Here is a 15357-nt window from a genome sequence, read left to right on the forward strand (position 1 = left end):
CCTGGGTTCAAGTCTTAGTTCAGCAATATACTAGCTGTAGGGCTTTGAGTGCACTGCCTCACCAATGTGAACTTCTTTTTCTTTATTTATAAATGTGGATAACAATAGCTTCCTTACATGTTTGGGGTAAGGTTTATTCTCATTAGTATATGGAAGTGCTTAGTAATTTTGTTTAAATTCTCAGAGAGAGAGATACTAGAAATAAAGTTTTTGATGCAGAAAATACAAACAAAAACATGGTCCCAGCACCATAGTAGAACATAAAGAGTAAGAGAAAAATACAGACAGTTATATCATGTTAAATGACTGAATAAAGTATCTCTCTGTTCCCTAAAGGATGAAGATATGTCCATTCTGGAGAGTTGTTGGCCTTCTTCACCCATGGGAAGCTGATTCCCTAACACTTAGGTGTCTACTCTGATATAGTTTATCCCAAGCAGTGGGGGCCTGAGTTGACCAGATGCGCAAGCAGTCCTCATTATGCTATCTGGCACCAATGTGAAATAAGAAGATCCCCTTCCGTTGGTCTCCCCTCTGTTCTAGTTCTTTGCTCTGCCTTGGTATGAGCTTATATATATCCACTCCCTCCCTCAACCCCCCATCTCTTATCAACTGGAGATGCCTCCTGGTTCAAATTCATTTTCTCCCCAACACTAAAGAATCCTCATGTTACAACTCCATCTGTTGCCTGGAGATAGCATTCAGCTCTTCACATGCAGGCAGACCTCTTCCAGCTGTGCCAATTTAATCCTGTTCTGTTGCTTCATTCATATTGAATAGGATACCTTTGGAAGGTGAGGTGTTATGAACATCAGTGTGTTAAATCTTCAGTGAAGTAATTCTCTTGGGCATGTTTTTTCCATTTCATTTTGTCCAGGATGCTGTCACAATGTCTACTGATAGCTCTAGACTTTCCCCTTGAGCTCCCTGGCAATTCATTAGTACAGGCACCCATCCAACAAACACATTTTTGAGGTCCTACCATGTGCCAAGCACTGCACAGTAGCACTCATTTGATCCTTGTGAGATACACAGGGTGTGCGTGTGAATTTGTGTTCATGTATGCAGTGGGGGAGGGTAAGCTAGCTACTTCTTCAACTTTGGCTGTTGTTCAATGATAAATGTGTGCAGGGGAGCAGGGTGAGGCTGGCACAAATATGGATTTCAGCTGTCATCTATATCCTTCACCTCTTTGTCTAGGAGCTATATACCTTCATTACAGAGATTTTTCAAACCGAGTTTGTGAGCTCCTAATGGGTTGCCCATGTCACACTTAAGAATAGGATGTTCTCAGAGTCACCTCTTCTTATCACATGGAAACCCTCTTCTGCCAGAGAGTACATTGTCTCTTTTCTTGAATGGACATCTATATTATCCACTCATGACAGGTTCACTTGTATATACTCAATATCATCACTTGATTATGTAGCTTTAAAAAAATGCCCTCATTATAGCTTTTACTTTTTGTCATCAGCTCTATAATAAGTTGTTTTGTCTTGTTATAGTTTTTGTATTTGATCCTTTTTTGTTGATTTTAAACTCTGGTTCAAGTAAAACAATTTTTTGTTACTCTTTCATATTTCAATGGTTTACCCATTTTTGCTCAGCTTGGTAATAATTTTGATTTATAAGTAATTCACATATATATGCCCATTTTAAAAGGAACCACTATACATTCAATTTCTCCAGCCTAAACAGTTTAGGCAAAAAGTTATCAAGGTGGACGCTGAAGGGTATAGGTTCTACTATTTCAAGATATTTCTTTCTGTTAAAAAGTAGGAGGGTCCAGATTGGCTATTCTGTTATGAATTTTCAAGTTCAGCATCCGATCTTAATTGGCATTTCCCTAACCTCAGTGTGAGGGAGAAGGATTCAATTTCAAAGAGCCTCAAACATCCAGAGCTGCTCAGGTATCATTAGACTCACAGAGAGGCTGAGAAAAAGAGGATCAGCTATCAGTATGCCTATGTTACAGCCAAGGAAACTGAGGCCCTCAGAAGTTGAATTACAAACAGATGCAGTCAGCACTCTGGGTGGCTGGATACAAACACAGGTTTCCTGGTTCTGAACTGCATGCTTCCCTCCCCTTCCCCTATGCCACACTGCCCCTTGTAAATGCTCAGAATGGAGGTATTACCTTCAAAATGCATGGGGAGCGTGGAGAGGGGACAGGTCTGTGGAAGTGAAATGATGAGAAGAGCCTCTTTATTGTATTCATATTTATGGGGTTAATTTCATTACGAGTCTGATTCTGCAGCTCAAAAAGGTGAGAAAACAGGAAACTTCAGTGGCTGAGGTCCTGGAAGTGAGAGCTTGTGAGAGGATTTTGGGTTGAGAGGGACAGAAGTCCTAAGGAAAAGGGAGTATACCCCAGGCTGGATTACAAGTTTAATTTCTTACTTGGCACATCACAGCAAGAGGAATGGTAAAGGGGAGGTAGAAAAGGAGTGGGCTACCTTTTGAAGTAGAGAGTTCCCTATTGTATGACTATCTGTATGAGTGAGCGTTCATCCAGATGAGCAGAAACAAACACTAGTAGATGGTGTGTGTGCGTCCACACATGTATGTACACATGCACACACTTTAATCTCCTAGTGGTTGGTTCTGTTCCTCAAATGAATATTATATACAGTTATATATACATATATATGTTTATATAGAGTTAATATATTTGTATTACTTATTTACTAAAGTGATTTTGGCTTCTACAAGTCCACAATTGTGGGAACTAGCTAAGCAGTCCATAAGTCCATTGAATCATGTCTGATGCTGAAGCTTGTAGTCCACTGGGCCGGCAGGTAGGAAGGAAGATGGTTACAAATACCAGGGAAATTCAGGAGCAGCCTGGAACTCTCACAAGAATTAACTGGAATCTTAGTTTTCACTGCTTTCCAGCTTGCCAATGTGGATGATCTGCTGGAGCTAAGCCTCTTCTCAAGTAGCTAAACACACACGTCTAGATGAGGAGCTGGAGGAGGATCTGGGGAAGGGAGAGCAGTTGTAGGCCCAGAGACTGCTTCCTACCAACCAAGGGTACCAGCAGATCAGCAGCAGTGTGTGAGCTGCAAAGTGGCTGCTGCTTCCTGACCATCCTCCAGATCTCCCAAGAATTTCCTCTGTGGACCACCCTAACCAGAAACACACAGGAAACTGAATCCTGTGCAATGCAATTCAATAAAGTTAAGTTGGCATATTATAAAGCCACCATACATCTGGGAAGGAATACTGCACCTGGGGGAGGGTTGACTTAGGTCTCTCCAGAGGCCCAGCAGAAGCTCAGGGAACCCAGGAGTTCTGACTGTTCAGCACCCAGGTCACTTTCCAGCCAGGAAGGTTCCCTGTGCACCTGTGGATTCAGCTACTTTCAACACCTTTTTCACTAGTGATTTCCATTTCCTAAAACCAGTCAAAGAATAGGGAAGTCTTCCCAGCTTCTCCCTTCCTTACTCTGAAGGTCAACTCATCTGCCTTTTGTGTTTCAAAGATTTATAATAGCATGCATTATTATTATACATAACAACAATAGCTATCATTATTCACTGAGAATATGTAATATGCCAGATCCTTTTACACACACACTCTCATTAAATTCTTATAATAACCCTGTATGGAAAGTACTGTTACCTGAATTTTACTGATGTGGAAATTAAAGCATAAAGAGATTGCTTTGCTCTATGTCAGACAGCTGTATGTATTGGAGCAGATATTTGAATGCAAGACATTCAGCTTTGGAGTAACACCAACACTGCCACCATCAATTCCACCATCAAAATAACAGATAAGGGAAATTACCATATGGTTAAGAGCCTCCTCGAGGGTTTTACAGTTCAGGCCTCTGTATCTAGAATCTCCTATTTCCTTCCAAGTTGGAGAATGTGTGATTCCATGAGAAGAAAGAGAGAAAGTAAAAGGGTAAATGAAAGAGTCAAAAAAACAAAAACTAAAAACAGACAAGGAGGCATACAGGAGGCACTGAAGACATGAATTCAAGAAGGGGGAAAAGAGGAGGAAGAAGAGAGAGAAAAAATTTTCCTGTTTTAGTACTACTTCCTTACCCCCATGGGGAGACATGGTGTCTCTCTTGTGATCACTACAATGAACACACATGACTATTAAGGTGGATGTAGCTAATCCACACAATAAATAAAGCCAAAGGCACAGTGGTGCCAATTGATGACCTTCAACTAATTTAAAAAGGTAAGTGGCAAAAAAGAGCTCAAAGGAAGACCAAGGAATGCGAATAGTGGTTTCAGCAGTTGTACAGACCTGGGTCCCCAGGGATGCCTTCTGAGCAGTCTCAGGACAGGTCAGATGCTAGGCCACCACAGTGTTGGCTCATGAGGACAGTCAGGCAGTCCTTCAAGTCTACTCCCAGGAGACAAAAACAGCATGGAGGCCTTTGAAAATCACTGGCATGCTGGTGCACTGGACTCTGGTTGCTGAAGAAATATAACAGGCCAAAAGTGTTGCTGTCAACCAGCATCTTCACCGTGTACCTGAGCAGCTGCGGTTCAGGGCTGCTGTGAGCCTCTGCTCTGTGTGATGGTGACTCCATGACGCACACCCCTGCCCGCCCAGCACAGAGCTGCTCGTCCTCCATGCTCCACTCAGTACCACCCTCTGTCTCAGCTCAGTGCTTCAGAAGAAGCACAGCTCTTCTGGTCTTATTTCTCTCTGTTCTGTATGATAATTAATTGTGTACCTTCCTGAGTTCCTTGAGCAGAGGGACTGCACCCTGCATTTCCCCACATTTCCATTAACGACACTCCAAGCACCTTCTATACCTTAGTCATGGCACTGCTTCCTTTTCTAAGTTCACACCACCCTGACTACTTTAAAGCCTGGAGATCCTTTCTTCCCAAGGTCTCTCCAAGTTCTCTTCTTGGTCCTCACTGGCGCTGCCCCTAGAAGACTTCATCACATCTCTTTCTAGGACTAGAGAACTAATCTTCAAACATCTCCACCACCTTCGATGCATGATGTGACTCCACTTGAAAGGGATAGCATTGTTTCTAATTGGTTCAAAGGTGCTTAGGACTGCCCCGGAGGTGAACATCCAGGGCTTCAGCGCCCTCAAAAACTCTGCTTCATATTCTTTTTATTTTTTTTAACCATGTGACTGGTCTCTCCCAAAAGCAGTCCCAAAGGACCTTTGCTTTTCCTTCTATAGCTTGTTGATTCATCCTCCCTAACGGAACAAGACAGAAGACGACTGCAGAGTTCCTCCATTACCTTTGCTCCGGGTGGGAACACAGAGCACTGAGCAGCCTCTGTGTTTAAAAACTATGACTTTTAAAACAGAATACAACAATAAGCGATACGGCTACTACACACCTGCATAATATTTTCTCCCTGTGAAGCTCTTTTGGACACATTTACCTTAACAATCTCAAGATATTATTGTTTCCACTTTATAAATAATACAACAGAGGCTCGGAGCACTGTGGTGGCTTGTGTAGGGTCTCACGGTTGCCGAGTGAGACCCCAGGGGCGGAGTTCAGTATAAAACATGAATCCCTGAGTCTAGGTGAGGCGCAGTCTGAGAAAACTTGTATTCCATTACTCTGGGTGCTTACTGATTTTAAACTTTTAAGCCATCACATATCTATATATTTCCAACCTTTGTCTATAGGCAGAATGCATTAGAGAGATTTATTTGACAGGCAATATAGAAAAGATGACTGTTTTCAGAAGCTACTGCTCCCCAGCCCTCCTTAGGTAGAAAACCTTAATTTGTCTTCCCAAATTCACTCCACCTCAGAGAATAGCTTTGTGGATGGAAAAGCAATAATAAAAGACCAAACTCAGTCCAGCTGCAAATGATCGGCCTCTTCTCTCCAGTGTGGTAAATTACAGGCTTCCCCCAGGTCTGCCAGTTGCCTACATGCCTGGTGAGCTCGTTGGAATGATCTGGCCGGCTACAGGGGAGAGCGCTCTCCCACTGCCACCCCCGTTTCTCATTCAGCTCCACTCATTAGAAGAGGCTGGGCCACAAGCCAGGTCAACATGTCGATAAGTCACCAAGAAGTGCAAAAACTGACAGCTAAGGAATCCCAGCTCCCAGCCTTCTCCACTCCAGAAACCCGCAGAAAACAGGCTTCTCAGACTCCTCGCCAGGTCACTTAGATGAGTGGTGACATTTGAGTCCCTCAGAGTAATTAATTTCCTCTGTGTACAATAGCTCCTCATATGTTTAATGAATTTTTACAAGACTCAGATCCTCCAACCTCCCGGCTCCCTCCCCAGTCCCGCTGTTCCCCAAGGTCCCATAACAAATAGCTCCCATTGGTATTTGCCTTGCAAACTCACATAAACTGGAAATGATAAATATATTATCTGGGCTTTTTAACGGACCATTGTTTAATTTTCTATGCTTGTCTGGCTGGGGAAGAGATGAATATTACCTTGTGAAGAATAAGATTTCTATTCCATTTAAGGGGGGTCGAGGGTAATCTATGACAGGAAAGCAACACTCTGTTCATCCTAATAGGCAGTGCTAATTAAAAGTGTAAGGAAGGGACATCCATCCAACAGTCTGTGATTCATTCAGCATTATCCCTGGTAAACAAGAAATAGATATCGGGATGAATGCTTCCAATTTGTCAAAAGAAGAGACATTTTCAATTGTGCCTTCCTCGCTCCCCATATGAAGTACATAATTCAGTGTTGCCATCACTTAGAAGTTTAGGACCTCAAAATAATAGGACCTGCCCCTTTAACTCATAAATCTCCAAGTCTGTTTCCTATGTGAAAACACTTATCTTATATATGGCTTAACTTTCGTTTCCACAATTGTGAATGGTTCTTCTGATGGTAAGTACATTGTAATGGGGTGGGTGGGGTAACATTGGAGAAGAGAGAACTAATGTGGTTGTATTTAAAAATCAAACCAATCTGAGACAACCTATTAGGGTAGGAAACCTGGGCAGGAAAACTTAAGGCCCTGAATGATATTTACTAGGTGTTTAAAGAAAAGAAGAAAGAAAATTAATATTTTCTTTCTCTAACCACAAACACAAAGTATATCAGAGAGAAGCCACCCAAAGCACCAATTCCCAAAGGGTCTAGGAACCCTCCAGGGTGTTTTAAGGCACAACACAAAGCACAAAAGCCCTCACTTCAAGCGGACCAAAACACATGTGAACAATTCACCCAGAGAGGAAGATTCCCCCCTATACCAAGCAGACCCAAACACATGTGAACAATGCTCCCAGAGAGGAAGATTCCCCCGATACCAGCAAGACAACCAGCCTCAAATATTTACCTTTATGTTGTGCGAAAGAGTCCCTCAATCATGAAGACTTAGAGTCAGGGTCTACCACCATGTCTTGCTGAATGCTGAAAACAAAAAAAAAATTATTTAATGATATTACTTTTATTCCATCTCTTTCATTCAAGGAACACTTACTAAGTTCCTACCATACACCAGGCACAGGTAATACAGAGATGGATAAAACAAAAACATTGCATTGTAAATACTGGATGAGAAGTGGTGCACAATACCTCTTAGGTAGGAGGGAATCAGGATATATGTGTATGTGTTAGTGGGTGTCTCTTCCTGAGACATGTGTGTGCACACAGTTACATACATCTACACATACACAGAAGTATGTAATAATTTTTAAAGAACTTCCCCATATTTGTAATTCATCTGACTCTCTTAAAGGCTTGAGCTCTTGCCTGGAGATCAGTAAAGAAAAGGGCACTGGAGAAAATGTCAAGAGTCTTAAAAGTGATCAGACCCTTTAATCTGCAGTTCACCTGCAGGAGGCCTTCTTGAGGAAACAATCATGAATGCAGGACAATATTTATGCACTGAAATTATCATCACAATGTTATTTGTAAGAGGGAAACAACAGAGTAATGATCAAGTGTAAGAATAATAATATGCACAAAGATAATTTTTAAAAATTCAGGATATGGGATAATATGTATAACAAAATTGTTTATAGAATTTAAGCTCATCCATGCAGAAGTTGGTCTTAAAAGATGTGCCAACTATTAACAGTGGTTGTCTCTTTGTAGTATGAGTATAGGCTATTTTTCTCATTTCTCGATGCTTTCCAAATTTTCTATGAAGATCATGTATTATTTCTCTAGATGGAGAATAAACATACAAAGAGAAGTTTCAGCTGCAATATCACCATTTCTGTGCCACTTCCCCTGTACCTGCCCTATTTAACTGGGGACTCCATGTTTCCAGTAAGAGTTCCAGTCTGAAGGTAACACTGCACTGGAATTGTCTATTTCCATCTCTGCCTCCCTCTAGTTGAGAGCTCCTTTGAGGAAGTTATTACACCTTGTTAACCTTTGCTTCCCAAACACCTAGACCAGAGACAGGTCATAGTTGTCACTCAAGTGATGTTTGCTGTATAAAACAAGGAATGAGTGAGCAAGGGAATGAATAAAAGACTTAATAAATGGAACTAACTTGAAAAAAATTATATTAAGAGAATAGTTCATTAAAAAATATCAGTGATGATAAAGGTTAAGTTCCATATGGATTCACTAAAGATACAAGAACATAGAAAGCAGAGAGAGAACAATTTTTCAGAGAAGATAGTGAAACTGAGAAAAAAGAGCCTGTGGTTAAAAAAAGTTAAAAGAAAAAAAAAACCCTTAACATAATGGAATATCACAGCCTACTGATCTTCCAAATGTATTCCAAGACCAAGAATCTGTTTAAGGCAGGAATATTTATCTAGTAACAATACCCCATTATAGCAACTCAGTTATTTTACATGTTTGGAGTTACATATACATAAACTAAGTAGATACTTGTTATTAGTTTTAATCAGCAATGACTGGTTGACTCCCTCCTCAAGGAACTGTAGGATAGATTATTGTAATGTTTTATACAAATTCAATTTAGTTCATAAAACTAGTGAAATATAGCCATGATACTAATTTACAGTTATATTGCTCTGACTTGAATCTGATAGAGGTATATCTGAGCTGAATCCCGTCTCTGTCTTTTAAGAGCTGGGTAATTTTGGACAAATTATTTGACCACTCTAAGGCTCAGTTTTCTTACACATACAATGGGATAATACTACTAACTTGATAGAGTTATTGTAAATAAATCAAATAAAATGAGAAAAAGTATGGCATTCAAAATAGGCTCTAGGTTCATGCCTGCTTACATAGAGAGCTGTTTACATAGATAGGTCCTTGCTTTTTATTACATGCCAGGAAGGGTGTGAAATATGCTAAGCACTCTCCAGATCCCTCATTTCATCATAGTACTTCTTGTAAGGAGGAACTCTTTTTCTACTTTATAACCCTTTTTATTTCTATAAAATTGGCAATAATGTCTCCTCTTTGATTTATGATTTTAGTTATTTGAGTCTTTCCTCTCTTTTCATAATCAATCTAGCTACAGGTTGTAAGTTTTGTGGATGTTGTTGAAGAACCAACTCTTGGTTTTGTTGATTTTTTCTACTGTTTTTCTATTCTTTATTTTATCCTATTTTTCCCCATTGAAGATGAGGAAACTGATGCCAATATTTTAAACAATTAAGTGTCTGAGTCAATATTGAAAACTTGACTGGTTTCAGAATGTCTGGTTCCAGGCCCTAATCTCGTCAAGCGTTATTAAAAGGAGACACAGAATCTGGGTTTGTACCATATTTGATTCACAGCAAAAATAATTTTACAATTTTGCTCTGTCAAACCATATTGTTTGATATGCTATGGCTTGAATTTTATTCCCTGTTAGTCACACTTAAGTAACTTCCTATTTCTTTTCTTCTTAAATATTTCTAGCAGGATGCTGAGTATAGCCATAATTATAACCAAAACCTGTGTACTAATACCCGGCCTGGTCAGATATGATCATTCTGCTCTATTTGCTCCAGATTTTTTCTTTTAAACTAAAACACTATAGATAGAAGCAAAGTATCCTATCAATTTATTCTTAATTCCTCAAAGATAACTACTCTTCTAAATTTCCATGCATGTTTTTCTTCTAATATGTTTGCATTGTTTTACATGTTTTAAAACTCTGTTTAAATGGTATCCCACTATAAGCATCCACCTGAAGCCTGCTTTTTTTGTTAAATATGTTTTAAAGATTTTGCCACATTGATAGAATCGATTTAAATTATTTTGTTTTAACATGTAGATATCATTTTATCATATGTTTTCATTCGGACTTAATCATTCATATTAAAGGGCATTTGTACCATTTCAAAATTGGGCTAATACAAATAATGCTGCAGTGAACATTGGTATTCTCCTTGGGCACATATGTGCTGGCCCATCAAGTATATGCATCTTCAAAGTTATTAGATGTAACAAATTGCTCTACAAAGTGGCAGTAGCAATTCATACTAATCCAGCATTAATTCACATCATTACCAACATTTGGGATTGCCAGGCTTTAAACATTTTCCTATCTGATGAATATAAAATATCTTGTATTTTAGTATGCATTTCTCTAATTACCAGTAAGACCGAATATTCTTTTGTTATTTTTATATTATATTTTTATATTCCATTTCTTCTGCTTTTTCTATGCCCCTTTTCCTATTGAGTTGTTACAGGAGGGAGGCAACACACACTAAACAAAGAAAAAAGCAAACTACCTAGCATGTCGGATGGTCATATGTGCCACGGAAAAGCAGAAGCAGGGGAGAGGAATGAAGAGTGCTCAGGCAGGAGTTCAGTTTTTAATAGGGACAGTAAGTAAGGGTAAGTAAGGAACCTTACCACCAAAGTGACATGTAGCAAAGTCCTAAAATCAGTGTGGGCACAAGCCAAGGGAAGAAACAGCAAAATTGTAAAATTATAATATTTGATCAAGATTGTAGTGGTATACAGGGATGTGTTATAATTATATTCTAAACCAGTTTGTGTGCTTTGGATACAACCCTTTTGCAGTTATATATGTTTTAACTATTTTTTCTAGTCCAATGCTTGTCTTGTTTTGTTTAAAGTAGCATATAAAACTTAAAAATTTTTAATGTAATAAAATATATTAGCAATTCCTTTTAAGATAGGTACATTTTTTGTTTTATTCAATACATCCTTTTCTACCCCTGGGTAATAAAGATATTCTCCTGTAATTCTTCCTAAAGTTTTTAAAGTTAAGCCTTTTGCATTTAATCTACTTGGAATTGATATTCTTTATATGATGTCAGGTTAGGATTCAATAAATTTTCTATATAGATAAGCATTGTCCTTGTACCACTTATGTCTTAGTCTATGACTTCTGCATTGATTTGTAATGATGTATCTATCTACAGTTTCCAATAAGTAGTCTATTTTTGGGCTGTTTTAGTTTTCTATTCCTGTGTAAATACCAATACTACCTTAATTATTATAATTTCATCTTAAGTTTTCACCATAGGGTTTATCCACCTGTCCATCTTCCCATCCATCCATCCATCTATCCATCCATCTATCATTATTATTTATAAATATTTGTTAAAAGGCTAACTGTGCCAAATACTGGTTTGGTCACTGGGGAATTAATAACAAACTAAATAGATATTCCTGCCCAGATGGAGCTTACATTTCAGGGGATGTAAAGACACTAAATAAGTAAGTGATAAATATAGAGCATGTCAGCTGGTAGTAAGTGCCATGGAGAAACATGAGGCAGAAAAAGAGGATTCAGCTCATGTTAGCACCTGATATAATACATAAACTAAAAGATCTAATGGGATAAAAATTAATTGACTTTAAATACACACCAGACATTTGGAACTTGCAGGAAAAATTTAAATGCTCATGCTTAGAATCTACCGATAGTTTACAAGTTTTGGTGGAAAACCTCTATCCCTGAGGAATGGTGCAAAAATGCAATGTGTCTTTGTCAGGCTGTGTCCACATAGGAAAGTCTATATTAGTCTCTAGAAGGAGAGGTCTGAGCACATATGTATTCTATCTGGTCCTTTACTGTGGCCTAAGGACACAGGTCTTGGCCCAGAATAAGACTGCAGTTTGTCAGCTGGACAGTATGGAAACCTAGAAAAGTTCCTGCTTCTGGAAACCTGGGAAGAAGCCCAGAGATCTCAAACACAGCTCCCAGAGAAACAATCTTTTATAAACTGTCTGTATGTGCTACATGGTTAAAATGGAATGAGCACTTACTTATTACTTTCCCCAATCTTAGCCACTTCCCCCAATTTATAGAGTAAAAAAAGCCAATGAATAGTTGGTTTTCAAAGTTTGTTTGATGCTAGTTTTCACATTTTTGTCAGTTATTACCACTACTCTGTACGAAATTTAGTGTCTTTTCTTATTAACACAATGGGCTCAGTATAACTCTGGGCAAGGTCTTTTGCCTTTCTGAACTTCAGTTTCCTCACTGTAAAATGGGATAATAACACTACTTGCAGGCTTGTTGTGGCCACCAAGTACTATATTGAAAGACCTTAGTAAAGTGACTGGTATAAGGCAGTCATGAAGTAAATGGCAAGCCTTAAAACAAGAACTGTTACACAAATAATTCTAGGTATTTGCCAATGGTCTCCAAGACATGCTCATGTCCTTGGGTCTGCCTGAGTCTAGAACCTCAGCCTCTCTGAGGCTTGCTCCTCTGAATATATAGAAAGTAAATATAGGACCACAAGTCCCACTTCTGCCCCCACTTTATCATCTTTAGCATCACCAACACATGAGGACTGCTTGTGCCCCAATGAGAGCCACATGTAAATAGCAACATGTTAGGGTTACCTCATTTGCACATCCCCCCAAACTCTACATCCAGTTGGATGGGGGTAGCAGAGATGGCATGCACATTAATTCTATCCTAAACACAATAGGGTTTGCTAATTCATAACCATCCAATTACAGAAAGGTAACATCGCTAGAGGAATGGGAACACTCCCAGGGGAGCCAATCACAGTAAGGGAGTTTTCACTACAGTGTGAGGACCCTGAGCCTGCACAGCTCCCACTGCAGGGGCCTGCCGACCCTCCATCCTCCTACTGTTCTAGCCAGTCTCTGCATGGAGGTCTGAAACCCCAAAAAGCACCCTTGGGCTAGCTCCAATCCACAGTGACAGGTTAGCAGCAGCCAGGAGAGTGACAGCATCCATACTCACAGGGCAACCAGCAGGACAGCAGATGCACCACCTAAAGGTTATGGTGACCTTTTACCTCCACCCCACATGGGTGGGTTGGGGGTATTAATAAGTTTTAATGGGAAGGAAAGTTCAGTCCAGAGAGGTTTTAATACATCTATGTTGGATACTTCTTTGCTATAGTAATTCCATAAGAAATAGAAACAACTGGAAAAAGTTACCTCTGGTTAGGTTTTGCTTATTATATCAAAGACAGCAGATGAATATAATACAGTTCACAGGTCTTGGACTCCCAGTAACTTTGAATGACTGATTCACTTACCCATCCAACCATTCATCCAATCTTGCATTCAACAAATGTTTATTGAACCCCGTTATAATCCAGGCCCTGGTGCTCTAATGGTGCCCACAGTCAAATGGGAAGAGTCAAGTAAACAATAACAACAGACTATGATAATTCTAAAATGGGCTAAGTCCTGGCTGAGAGAGCACAGATGGGAACTGCATGAGAGGGAAGTCCATGTACTTCACTTCAAAGCCAGTTTAACACAAACAAACCAAACTTTGGCACTATTGCCCTAATTGTTCCAGTTTCTCTGGGTCTTCCAGTAACTCTCTGCCCTTATTCTGCATCTTGCTATGCTTCTGTGTCTACTGTCTTTGTATCGATCTCCTTGTCCTGCTTCTTGCTTAGCTCTTGGTCTTGATGGACTATGAGCCTCTTCAGCTGTGACTTGCAATATTTCTGTACGCACAGCTTTCCCTCATTCTCTGGAAAGTCTCATTCTAGGTACTTTAGAAAATGCACTGGCCCAGTTCTATTCTCTGGTAGCCCCACATGCACCCCCCACCCTTTAAGCTTGTCTCTTGAATGAATTCTAGGGAGGCTCCTAGGTGAAAGTTCCTTTGCCCTATGACCTGATATATATGGATGCCCCCTGGAGGCACAACTACCCAGCACCGGGCTGCCTGTCATGTGTATCTGATGGCTGAGATTAAGGGCAGCAGTGCAGAAGGTGGATCTGCTGACACCACAGTTAGACAAGCTTACACTGAGGCTGTAAAACACCCTTGGCAGAGCACACCAGTAAATTGTCCCACTAATTAGTTTATTATTTCATTTGAGAGATCAAATACATAAATAAAATTAATAAACCCTGCAAAATAAGTGCATCACTGGAAATAAAAGTATTTCTCAGGTCATTGCCTAAACACAGACATTACATGCTAGAATAATGTTAATACAAGGAAGGCAAATCATGCTGCCTTGCAGGCTGGAACGTACTGGCGGCAGATGGATGTTGGGGAGGGGGTGGGTCGTGAGCCTTGCTATGAGTCAGAAAACCTGGGTGGTGTCCTCTACTCTATGACTATTCACAGTGTGACCTTGAATGAGTCAATTTCCTCCCCCACCCCAAAGAGCTCATTTACTTGTAAGTAAAATAAAGGGGAATGACTATTTCTGAGGTTTATTCCAGCTACAACATTTCATGATTATGGGAGTCAAGTGAAAACCCGATGTGGATTATTATGAATTTCGCCAATAAATAATACATAATGAAAATGAAATCTGAGAATCCATTATAATATTCTAGGATGGATTTAAGAATTTAGGTCTTAGATAACATCTAACTCAACATTCACCTTATAACTGAAGGGAGAAGCGAACAGAGCTCACATTTATTGAAGGCCTATTATATGCCACAAACTGTGCTAAGGACATTCACCTGTCAACCCCAAGAAATGTAAGCTCAGAGAACAAATAAAATGTTGCCAAATGTACACAAAGGAAGGCAAAACTAGGTTTCTTATTCTCTAGATAGAGGCTTTTCCATCAAACTGTGCTTAGCTATCCAGTCTCTTACTGCGGCCCCAGGCCAGGTTGCTCACCACTTAGCAGCTTCCCCGACACTTGAAAAAGAGCATGAATGGCAGGCCCTGTGCGGGCCCCTTTTGTCCATCATTCACATGGATACAGATGGCACAGAAATAGCACCATACAGATGGAGAGCCAGCTCAGGAGACTGATTCCGGACATCAAAGGCCATGATGTGTGTACAGACTCCCCCTGTAGGACTAAGTCACTCACTTCCCAGAGGCAGGAGTGTTGATGTCTGACAGCCTGTGGCTGAGTGCCTGTTTTCCCTATTGTCCCTGGCTGAAGATCATCTCTCCCAGGAGCACAGCCCCTTCCTAGGGTCAGTCTGCATCTCATGGCTGGCAGCGATAGCATGCATATAGGAGCTGGTCTCCTTGCTTCAGTTTGACACCGCTCTGCAAGGCCATCCCAGCTTCAGAGTGTCCCAAGGAATTGGCTGAGTCCTTTT

The 15357-nt window shown here is 40.1% G+C and overlaps 1 protein-coding gene across 3 annotated transcripts in view; it reads right to left on the reverse strand.

The window, feature by feature from the left end:
- The window catches only part of DAB1 (DAB adaptor protein 1), a 1149186-nt gene that overhangs the window by 592032 nt on the left and 541797 nt on the right, over window positions 1-15357 (reverse strand). For all 3 annotated transcript variants that reach the window (XM_036911229.2, XM_036911228.2, XM_036911230.2), the window contains exon 3: window positions 7265-7338. The gene's annotated coding sequence lies outside the window, so the exon portion shown is untranslated. The remainder of the gene's footprint in view (window positions 1-7264; window positions 7339-15357) is intronic.

This window comes from Manis pentadactyla, chromosome 4, assembly GCF_030020395.1.
Source record: "Manis pentadactyla isolate mManPen7 chromosome 4, mManPen7.hap1, whole genome shotgun sequence".
Lineage (NCBI taxonomy): Eukaryota > Metazoa > Chordata > Mammalia > Pholidota > Manidae > Manis > Manis pentadactyla.